A 9,986-nucleotide genomic window follows, 5' to 3' on the forward strand; every position below is an offset into this window, starting at 1 on the left:
TTCTTCATTTCTTCATCCTTGTCAGTTTCTTCATTTCTAAAGAGATGGTAGTACAGTAGCTCCCTTACAGGATTAATATGAGGATTAACTGAGTTAAGGTATGTAAGGAGCTTTCAGCGGCACTTGACATATACTAAGTGCTATGTATGTGTTTACTCTTTTTATTATTTTATCTGAAAATGCGAACTAACCATGCTATAACCCTAGAGCTGCTGGTGGCATCTGTGCAGCAGATGGTAGGAACTTGCCTTAGAATTAAGCCAGCAAAGGAAAGCAGAGTGGAGAGGTAAGGCTGAATCCTGAGGACATCATTTTATCACCTAATCTAGCTGCTTATGAATAGAACCCTACTGTCTGGTATAGCTTCTTTTTGGATTTGCCCTCCACTCTTTTCCATTCTGCTTTCTGCTCTGTGAGGTGAGTCTCCTTCCCCTCTGCCTTTTTGTTAGGTTCAACAGATGAAAGCACTCGCGAGAGATCAGAGGTTGAAGGAAAATGAAATGGTGTTATTTCCCTGGCTCCTTTTCTGCCAGGTTACCATGGGTTGGCTGTGTATCTCTACTGGAGATCATCCTATCAGGGCATCTCTTTCCACGTATTATCCCAGTTACTGTCTAATTTCAGGTCCCCGCTCCATGCCTTTACAGGAAGTAACAGCTCCCAGGTGTAACTAGCCCCAGAGTAGTTCACTATACCTTGTTGGCTTCCTTACACCCTGCCTATATACCTTTGTAAATAGTCATTTTATTATATTCTTCAATGTCCCTGTGTGAAGTCATCCTCTGTTTCTCTCTGGGACCGTGACTGATAAATTCAACCTTGTGGATGCTAGCAATAATGGCACATTTACCTAAGTATATTCAGGGCAATAGATAACATGTTTCATGAACAAATGAGTCATTGGTGAAATTTGTTTTCTGCACATTATATTCCCCTCTAGAGACTCAAAAGATACAGCTTAAAAATGCTGAAAAGTCTTGAATTAAACATTTTGAATTTTAAATTAGTATTTCTTAAACTTATTTGAATAAGTAATGCCTACTCACATCTTGTGGATATGGGATAGTTGGAACATTGCAGTTTAGAACAATCCCTGATTATATAGGCAGCCACAACCTAAAGAGATTAAGTAACTTGCTCATGGGTCACACAGCTAGTTATAGGATCTGGTCTAGCATCTGGGACTTCTGATTTGGTTTAGTGAAGTCACCATTTTATTATGCTATTTCATAAAAAAAAATGTGGATTGTATAAGGTTTGAACATTATTAGTCCCATAGTTTTAGCCAAATCAACTGGTTTGCCTATTTAGTACTTATTTTATAAGAATGGAATTAAAATAGATTTCTTCATGTTTAGAACTTGGCACTGGGAACGGAGGAAGCCTCGAATTGATTTAAGCAGGGCCAAAGTTGGATTTCTCTGCCCTGAGCCAAAATCTATTGCCATTTAACTGGCTTTACAAACCAACTAAACATAACAGGTAAACGGAGGGGATTTGCCACCATCTTACAGCTGGCATAAAAGTGGTGACCCACAGACTTTGTAAGAGCCTAATTTATAACTAAGGCTAGATAAAAATCTTAACTTTTTCCAAAGAAAACAATAATAATACCTTTTAGAACAATGAATTGTTTCGTTTTTCTTTGGTATGATAAACTGTAAAAATGTCGCTAATTCTTTACTTTTCCTGTGTTCATGGTCCTTTTTCATTCTCCTTTGAAGTACCCTTTCACTCTGACTCTGGACCCTATTTATTTCCAAAGATCTAATGAATTTTTACTTCATCTTGTGCTTCTGCTGTTGGCATGAGCATGTACATGCTTGGGTTAGCCTGCTGGGGGGTTAGAGACACATGGAGTAGAACCAAGTTAATTGGTTACCCAAGCTGAATCCTATCTAGATGAACTGATAGCCAATCAACCCCCAGATAAGGTGGACGATCTCCTCTGGGATCAGCAGAACCACCTGACACCTTTCTGATTCCCGATGTGTGAGCAAAGGATGTCCACTGTGCCACAAAGTTCTATAGCTGTTTATTATACAGCATTATTGTGCCAACAGATAACTTCGTCTTTAGATTCAGTATCAGACACATCTTCCTCAAGTGCCTTCTCAGATTCTTGGCTTCTGTTTCCCAGGCCACTAACCACTCAGCCATAGCTACCACCCTGCATAGGCAGTGACAGACAGTGATTCCTCTGCCTGAGGCCAACTAACCACATGCTCAGAATCCCAGACCTATCCCAACACTTCTGCACTCTAGGAAGCACCATACCCCAAGTTTTTCCCAGTGACTGTCAGAACGGCTAGGTGATGTATGTGGAAGAGCAGTGAAGTTAACGGTTCGGAAAAACTTGGATCAATGAACTAGAAAAAGTTCTCAGATCAATTTCTCTTTTTTCTTCTGATAGATTGATTTGAGACACAGTTTTTCACCCTCCTGCCCAGAAATGTACCATGTAGCTAAGCAAATGTACTTGCCAAGTGAGTGACTGTCTCTTCATGGCTTTTGATGAAACAGAAACCAAGTCCTATACAGTAAACTTATCAGTTTGCCTCTCATCCTTGGTAGCCCTTCTTCTTCCTATAACCTTCACAAGCATGGATTGCCCTTTCTAATAAAGTAATATATTAAATTTTTGCCTTAGGCTCTCTTTTCTAGGCCAGCCATGTGTTTTAGTCTGGATTTGGTGAGGAAAGAAGATTCCTAGGGTACTTTGTGCTCCCTGTCTTCACAGTTCTGAAGTCAAGTTTTACATGAATAAAGATGTTTAATAAGGGAACTAGGGTTCACCCAAATATAGGAGTCACTGTGTGAGTAAAGAACTGGAAGACTAGCAGAAAAGGATTGGAAATTGTTATTAACTAGTTCAGCCCAAGATGTTCCAAGTACTCATAACTTAGTTTGTAGACATGTATATCTTGAGGATATTAGTCTTATTAGTCCTAATTAGTTACTTAATCCCTTAATCTTTGAGGTAGTTTTTTAGTTCAAGGGAAAGCCATCCCCTTTCATCCCTTCAGAGGGGTGGAAAAATATGTATACCGGAAACAAGAGGTGGAAGAAGTGCCCCCCACTATATTACCTTTAATGAACGCAGGGTACTTTATGCTCCCTCTCTTTACAGTTCTGAAGTCTGCATAGTGAGAGGTCTTGATCCCTAAAGGGACATACTTTTTTTTTTTTTTTTTTTTTAAGATTTTATTTATTTATTTGACAGATCACAAGTAGGCAGAGAGGCAGGCAGAGGGGCGGCAGGGGGCGTAAGCAGGCTCCCCGCTGAGCAGAGAGCCCAATTGAGCTGGATCCCAGGACCCTGGGATCATGACCTGAGCCGAAGGCAGAGGCCTCAACCCACTGAGCCACCCAGGTGCCCCAGGGACATACTTTTGTCAAAAAATGTAGCAAAAGTCACATTGAACTAGAAACTTTTTCTTGAGTCCATGCTAATGGCAATATACTGGATTTTGTCTTTGTCCTAAGCCCTCATTTAACTATGACACTTTTGATTTGGTGAAAGGCAGTTCATTTTCCAGCCCTGCCCACCTAAGCTCTGTATTCCATTGCAATTCTGTTTGCTTGCCCACCTCCTTATTTTTGAGCTTGTTTTTTCCTTAGGGTAAGTATTTTATCAGTTGCAGCTAGTAGCAGCCACCTTATTTTTTCAAAATTCTCCCTTAAAATCTCACCGAATGCCATGAGTGCATTAGGTACATTTTCTGTCTTCCATGTTACTGCAGGTAATAATTTTACCAAAATTTTGCCTCCAATACTAACAAAACACCCTTGTAAAGTTTGGGCAAAACAATGAGAGCTTAATGAAGACCACCAGCCAAAAAATCAACACACATAAATGGGTATCACTCAACACTTGGTGAAATGAAAGCCTCCAAATAAAGAAAAGGAGGGGGGAATTAACAAGGAGGGGGAAAATCCAAAGGAACCAGACAAGCTGATAATAATAATAAAAAAACAACAACAACCATAAAATATCTTTAAAAGAAAGAGATTATATTGTATAACTGTGTGATAGTATAACAATAAAAAGATCCTGTAAATTGAAAAATATGACTGTTGAAATAAAAATTCAATATCAGAGCTGGAAGATAAAATATGGCCTAAGAATAGAAAATTGTAAATTCCAATAAAGTCCAACCTTACTTGGCGGAACATGGAAATCATGGTTTTGCTGGGATCCTAGATAGCTGGATGTTAAATACTGGCATAAGGGGTCACTTCTTCTGGAGACCTTTTTAGCTCCCACTTCCTTCACCCTGAAGGACCAGATCACTTCCATACTTTTTTCCCCAAAAACTGTGTTCCAAAGTTGGACAGAGGTCCAGTTAGGTTTTGAGACAGCCATTCATTTGTATCTTATTTTTCATATCTGGAACTCATTCAGTCTTGGCAATGGTCCTGTGAGATAGACACCAGTATTGTGCCCATTTCACAGACTACCTAAATCCCCATAGCATGCTGAGGAAAACCATGGGCTCATGTAGCAAGAAGGGAACAACTGGTGATCTGGGTGAAGAGTGTACAGAAGTTCTTTCCACTGGTCTTGCAACTTTTCCTGGATGCTCAACTCATTTCAAAATAAAAAGAAAAAAACAAAACAAATAAGCCATAAAAGTTGAAAGTTGTCCTTGAAACCAGAAGCTACATGTTAACCTTGTATTTTTTTAAAAAGCTTGGGAAAGTTTTTTACTGATAATAGTGCTAATATTAGTCATTACTCTTTGTGTAAAAAAGGAAATTACATGCAACTCCCACCAGTGAGCGTCACTACTAGAGAGGCACTGACAATAAAGAAGACTGAACAAATTGTCCCGTTGACCTCATCCTTCCTTCCTTAATCATTAGCCACCCAATGCTGGCACAACAAGCACATGGATGCAATGTTCACTGTGGGAAGAATGAACACTGACCCTGGGTTCAACAGCATCAATTTTCTCTGATCAAGGCTGATTTAGCTCCTGTTGCTGCTGAGTGGCCCAACCTACTAGCAATAAAAAGCAAGACTGAGTTTCCAGTGAGAAACCAGAAGTTCTTCCTCACAGAACACATATTACAGGTTTGGCTTTGCTTTCTTGGGCCACAGAATCTCAGCCAGTACCATCATTTGAATGCTTTTCTGATGTTCAATTCACTAGCATGGGATTCTACATAATATCAGGGAAGTACAAGAGTGGACCCATATCCATAGGATCCACTGATAATATCACATATCTCACCATCCAGAAACTGCCAGACTAGCAGCATTGGAACAACTAGCTAAAGGTAGAGATGAACACCAGTTCCAAACAATACTCTGCAAAGATGCCATACTCAAAAATGTATTATATGCATTAGATCCATGATTTTTATACAGCACTGTGCCCCAGTACAAAATATATGGGTATAGGAACCAAGGGGTGGAGGCAGAAGTGCCCCCTCGCTATATTACCTTTAATAAACCTAGGGTACTTTGTGCTCCCTATCTTCACAGTTCTGAAGTCTGCATAGTGAGAGGTCTTGGTCCCTAAAGGGACACACTTTTGTCAAAAAAAGGAGCAAAAATCGCATTGCAATAATAAGCTTCAGATGCTTCCTTGGTACTCTGGGCTCCTTGTGTCCTGAGACCAGTAGGCAAGAAAAAGTCACCATCCTGCCAAGGCTAATTTACTATGATCATCAGGAAGAGGTAGAGATCCTGCTACACAATCAGGGCAGGAAGGAATAAGTGAGGAGCCCACATGATACACTTAACAAATTGTAACTCTAATGAGTAGGTATAGCAACCTCACCCTGAAAATGAGTGATGACAGAAATTTAGGCCTCTCAGTGAATAAGGGTTGAGTTGCAACTGAGTTTACTGAGTTGCAGTGAAGCCAGTGAAGGCAGCATAGGTAATAGTGGACAGTAAGAGAAATCCAAATGAAGGAGGGGGAGACAACGAGTACTGACTGAATTCTCCAGCCTGACCACAGCAGCGGGTGTAGTTTGCTCCACTAAACTCCATCCTTTCATCAGGAAAAGTGACCCCTTCAATCCTGTAGGAGCAACTCCCTAAACACATATTGGAGAAATAGACCTATGTGAAGCAAGCAGTGGATTGTGGTAAGCAAAGAGATATGCTGTCAGATTCACCTTCCAGAAAGGACTTGTTACTAGCTGCAAGAAGGGAGGTCAACAATCTCTAGCTGTCAGCTTCTTCAGAGTCTGCCTCAACAGCAGAGAGCCAGTCGTGCCCTTGCCACATCTGATGAGTGAGTGAAGTCAGCTGAATTCAGCTGTAGAAGTGATCCTAGCATACATGCGGACAAGGTGGTACGTGGAGCTTAGAAGAATGGTAAGAATACTGTTCGTTGAGGCAGGAAAGACAGTGTAGTAGACAGAATAATGCCCCACCCCAGCAGAGATGTCCACATCCTAATCCCCAGAATTTATGTATATGTTGCCTTCTGTGGTAAGAAGAAGTTTGCAGATGTGATGAGTCATCTCGAGATGGGGAAAGTATTCTGGGTTATCCAGGTGGGCCCAATACCTGCACAAGGAGCCTTAAAATGGAAAACGGATACATAAGAGAAGGTCAGTGTGATACAATATGAGAACTCAGCCCACTGTTGCTGGCTTTGCAGATTGTTGAAGGGAACTGCAAGCCAAAGAATGCAGAAGGCCTCTAGAAGCTGGAAAAGGCAAGGGAACAGATTCCCTCCTAGAGCCTCCAGAAGGGAATACAGTTCAGTCAACATCTTGATTTTATTCCTGTGAGATCTGTGTTGGACTTCTCATCTACAAAGCTAGATAATAATAAATTTGTGTTGCCTACACCTGCTAAGTTTGTAGTGATTTGCTACAGAACAAGAGAAAGATAATACTGGTGGTTAGGAGGTTATTCGCAAAGGCTTGAAGAATAGTGAATGAACAGGAGACGGTGCAAAGGCAGTAAAAAAAGTCATCAAATGCTTAAAAAAAAAAAAAAAAGTAGGACCTGGGTTCTGCAATAAAGGAATGCTTAGAATACTTTTACTTGTCATAGAGAAGAATGAAAATAAACCTTATGATCTTACAGATCTCTTAAGGAGATTACCATACAGAGTGGTAAAAATATCAATTAACTTTTTAGAAAAGATTTTATTTATTTATTCTGAAAGAGAGAGAGAGAGAGGACAAGAGAGCGAGTGGGGGAGGGGTAGAGGCAAAGAGAGAGAAAATCTCAACCAGACTCCATGTTGAGCGCAGAGCCCAACATGGGGCTCAATCTTATGACTCTGAGATCATGACCTGAGCCAAAATCAAGAGTTGGATGCTTAATGGGTAAGCTACCCAGGTGCCCATCAATTAACTTTTTAACCACTGATGATAATGTACGAGAAGAAATGAGCTAAAGCAGGAACTATTCAGTTTTAAAGCTGAAATTAGACAAAATATTTCCAACCCAGCACTTGTCATTTCTTATGAAAAAGGAAGCATGTATAATTGAATGGTAGAGCAGACTGAAGGGAGGATCCAGGAAGCAAGGCAAGTGATGGATTAGGAAATCATTACCAGAGGAATGAACTGAACAACAGTCAAGGGCTGTCCCCTTGCCCTTAGTATTGGTGCTATGACAATCTTAGCTCTTGTTTTCCTGCCCCTTGACTTTTGACTGCAAGGGTCTGTGTGGTTTTTCTATCCTAGAACACCTGGACTGAGAGGCCACTCCCAAGCAGCTACACCCAAGGAACTGTCCCTGGATTGTTCCTGATAAAAGTCCTGAGGACTTTTATCCTGACTTAGACCATAAGATACTGAAGTTAAAACTTATGTCATAATGGAATAATATTTTTAGGGTACATGGTGAGTACATTTTGCATATGGATTAGGCAAGAATTGTGGCCAGAGGGTGGACTGTGAAAGAGTCTTCAAAGATAGCCTCCAAACAATTCCTTACTTCCTCTACAAGCATACCATTCCTCCCTACAAGGGGTGAAGACCAATTTCCTTCCTCTTCAATCTGGGCTGGTCTGGTAACTTTCTGTGACCAACAAAATGTGAAAATAAGGCCTGACGGTTTCTGCTTTCATGCTCTTAGTTTCCTGAGTCATCATGTTCGAATTCCAGGTTATCCTGATGGAGAGAGGGACATTCGGAGAGTCCCTAGAGATACCACAGGGAAGGAAAGGCCTCATAGGGAAGAACTGAGATACCCTATTCAGTAGCATCAAGGGCCCAGATAAGTCGGAGAGGTCTTCTTGAGTCTCCTAGCTCAGCTTCAATACCATCTCAGTGCAGTCACATGAGTGATTTCTGCTGTCACCGTTTTAGAGCAGAAGAGCCACTAGTCAATTCACAGAAAGAGAGAATTAAAAAATCATTGTTTCAGCCATTATGTTTTGGGATGGTTTGTTGCATAGCAATAGATGATTGATGCAGCAATATTTTTGTTTGTAGAGGAGGGGTTAAGAAAAAGAGTCTTCTGAAGAAAAGACCTGTAGAGAGCTAGGGGCCTAGAGATAGCTTTTCATTTTGCTTCTGTCTCCTTTAGTTGGCCGGTGGTATCTTCATCAATACAAAGTTTTTCTTAAAAACTTTGTGAGCCTTCTGTAGCAGATCAGTTTACTCCATTAGACAGAAGTCACTTCTATAAATCTCTTTTAGGTCCCTTCTAGTGTGGGCTGAGATTCAGGGTGCTGTGGAGAAGGCGCATAGTGTTCCAAAGCTCACAGGGCCTATGAGGCATTGCTTGACATCATCCTAAAATCTTAAAGGGTCTTACAGCCTCTGATTTATCATAACTCTGAGACCATGTTGTACTTTTCAATTTTGGTAACTTGGGCTTTTTATCTTTGCCCTGAGACTATTTATTTATAACACTGAAAATATTTTTCTGACTGGTCAAGTTGGGAATAAAACTGGTAGAGAATACTTCAGAGATTGTTCTGGATGCACTGTGAGTTTATTTTTTTAAAATTTTCTTTAAAGATTTTATTTATTCACTTGATAGAGATCACGAGTAGGCAGAGAGGCAGGCAGAGAGAGAGCGAGGAGAAAGCAGGCTCCCCGCGGAGCAGAGAGCCTGATGCGGGGCTCAATCCCAGGACCCCGAGTTCATGACCTGAGCCAAAGGCAGAGGCTTAACCCACTGAGCCACCTAGGTGCCCCTGCACTCTGAGTTTATAGGAGGATATGACATCTACATTTTTTACTTTTCTCTCTAGACCCATCATAAGGAACTTTGAAAGTAGGACTTTTTAAAACGAATACAAATTAACCAATAGGTAATATCTATTTTGTTATTAAGTGCAGTATAAACATTCATGATAATGAAACACAGTGTAATCATAAGCATCCATGAATGTTTAATGAACAACTGTTCATTTCTGAAGCAGAAAGGAACATGAGTGAAAGTTCTGGTGAAATTTTTTAAAGTGGAAGCAAATTATTTATTAACATAAGAATTACTTTACATTTGATTGTCCTACATGAAAACTGTTGATTGCATCTGGTTCTCTGCCAGGAATTGAAAAAAAAAAAAATCCAAATCCCTACAAAACAATATTTATCTTATTTACTCCCAAACATTAATAATTGAATGTTTACAACTTTATTATCAAGGGCAATGGTTTCTTTTAACAAATATATATTCTTGGTCATGCTGCAGATAGAATCTGAACTATTGAATCAAATTTTCTAATTTGATGACTCCTTTTTCTTTTTAACTGATTTTACATTTTTAGAATTTTATAACTATACTGAATCTGAGAAAAAAATTGTTTTGTTACCTTCAGAGTTTTTTTTTAAGTCTGAGTATAATGGATTGTAACTATAATAGAATAAAAGCAATTCTAGATTTCTTCTATTCTCAAACAAGAATACCTAATTTTCTTTTTATCACTTATTTTAGACAATTTTTTTTTTTGCCACAGTGATAGATTATTAAACATTTGCTATTGTAACTTCTTTTTCTCCTCCACTTTCTCAAGTAAATATTTCATGAACACTTTAGGAAACCCTGGAGA

This window comes from Mustela lutreola, chromosome 7, assembly GCF_030435805.1.
Source record: "Mustela lutreola isolate mMusLut2 chromosome 7, mMusLut2.pri, whole genome shotgun sequence".
Classification (NCBI taxonomy): Eukaryota; Metazoa; Chordata; class Mammalia; order Carnivora; family Mustelidae; genus Mustela; species Mustela lutreola.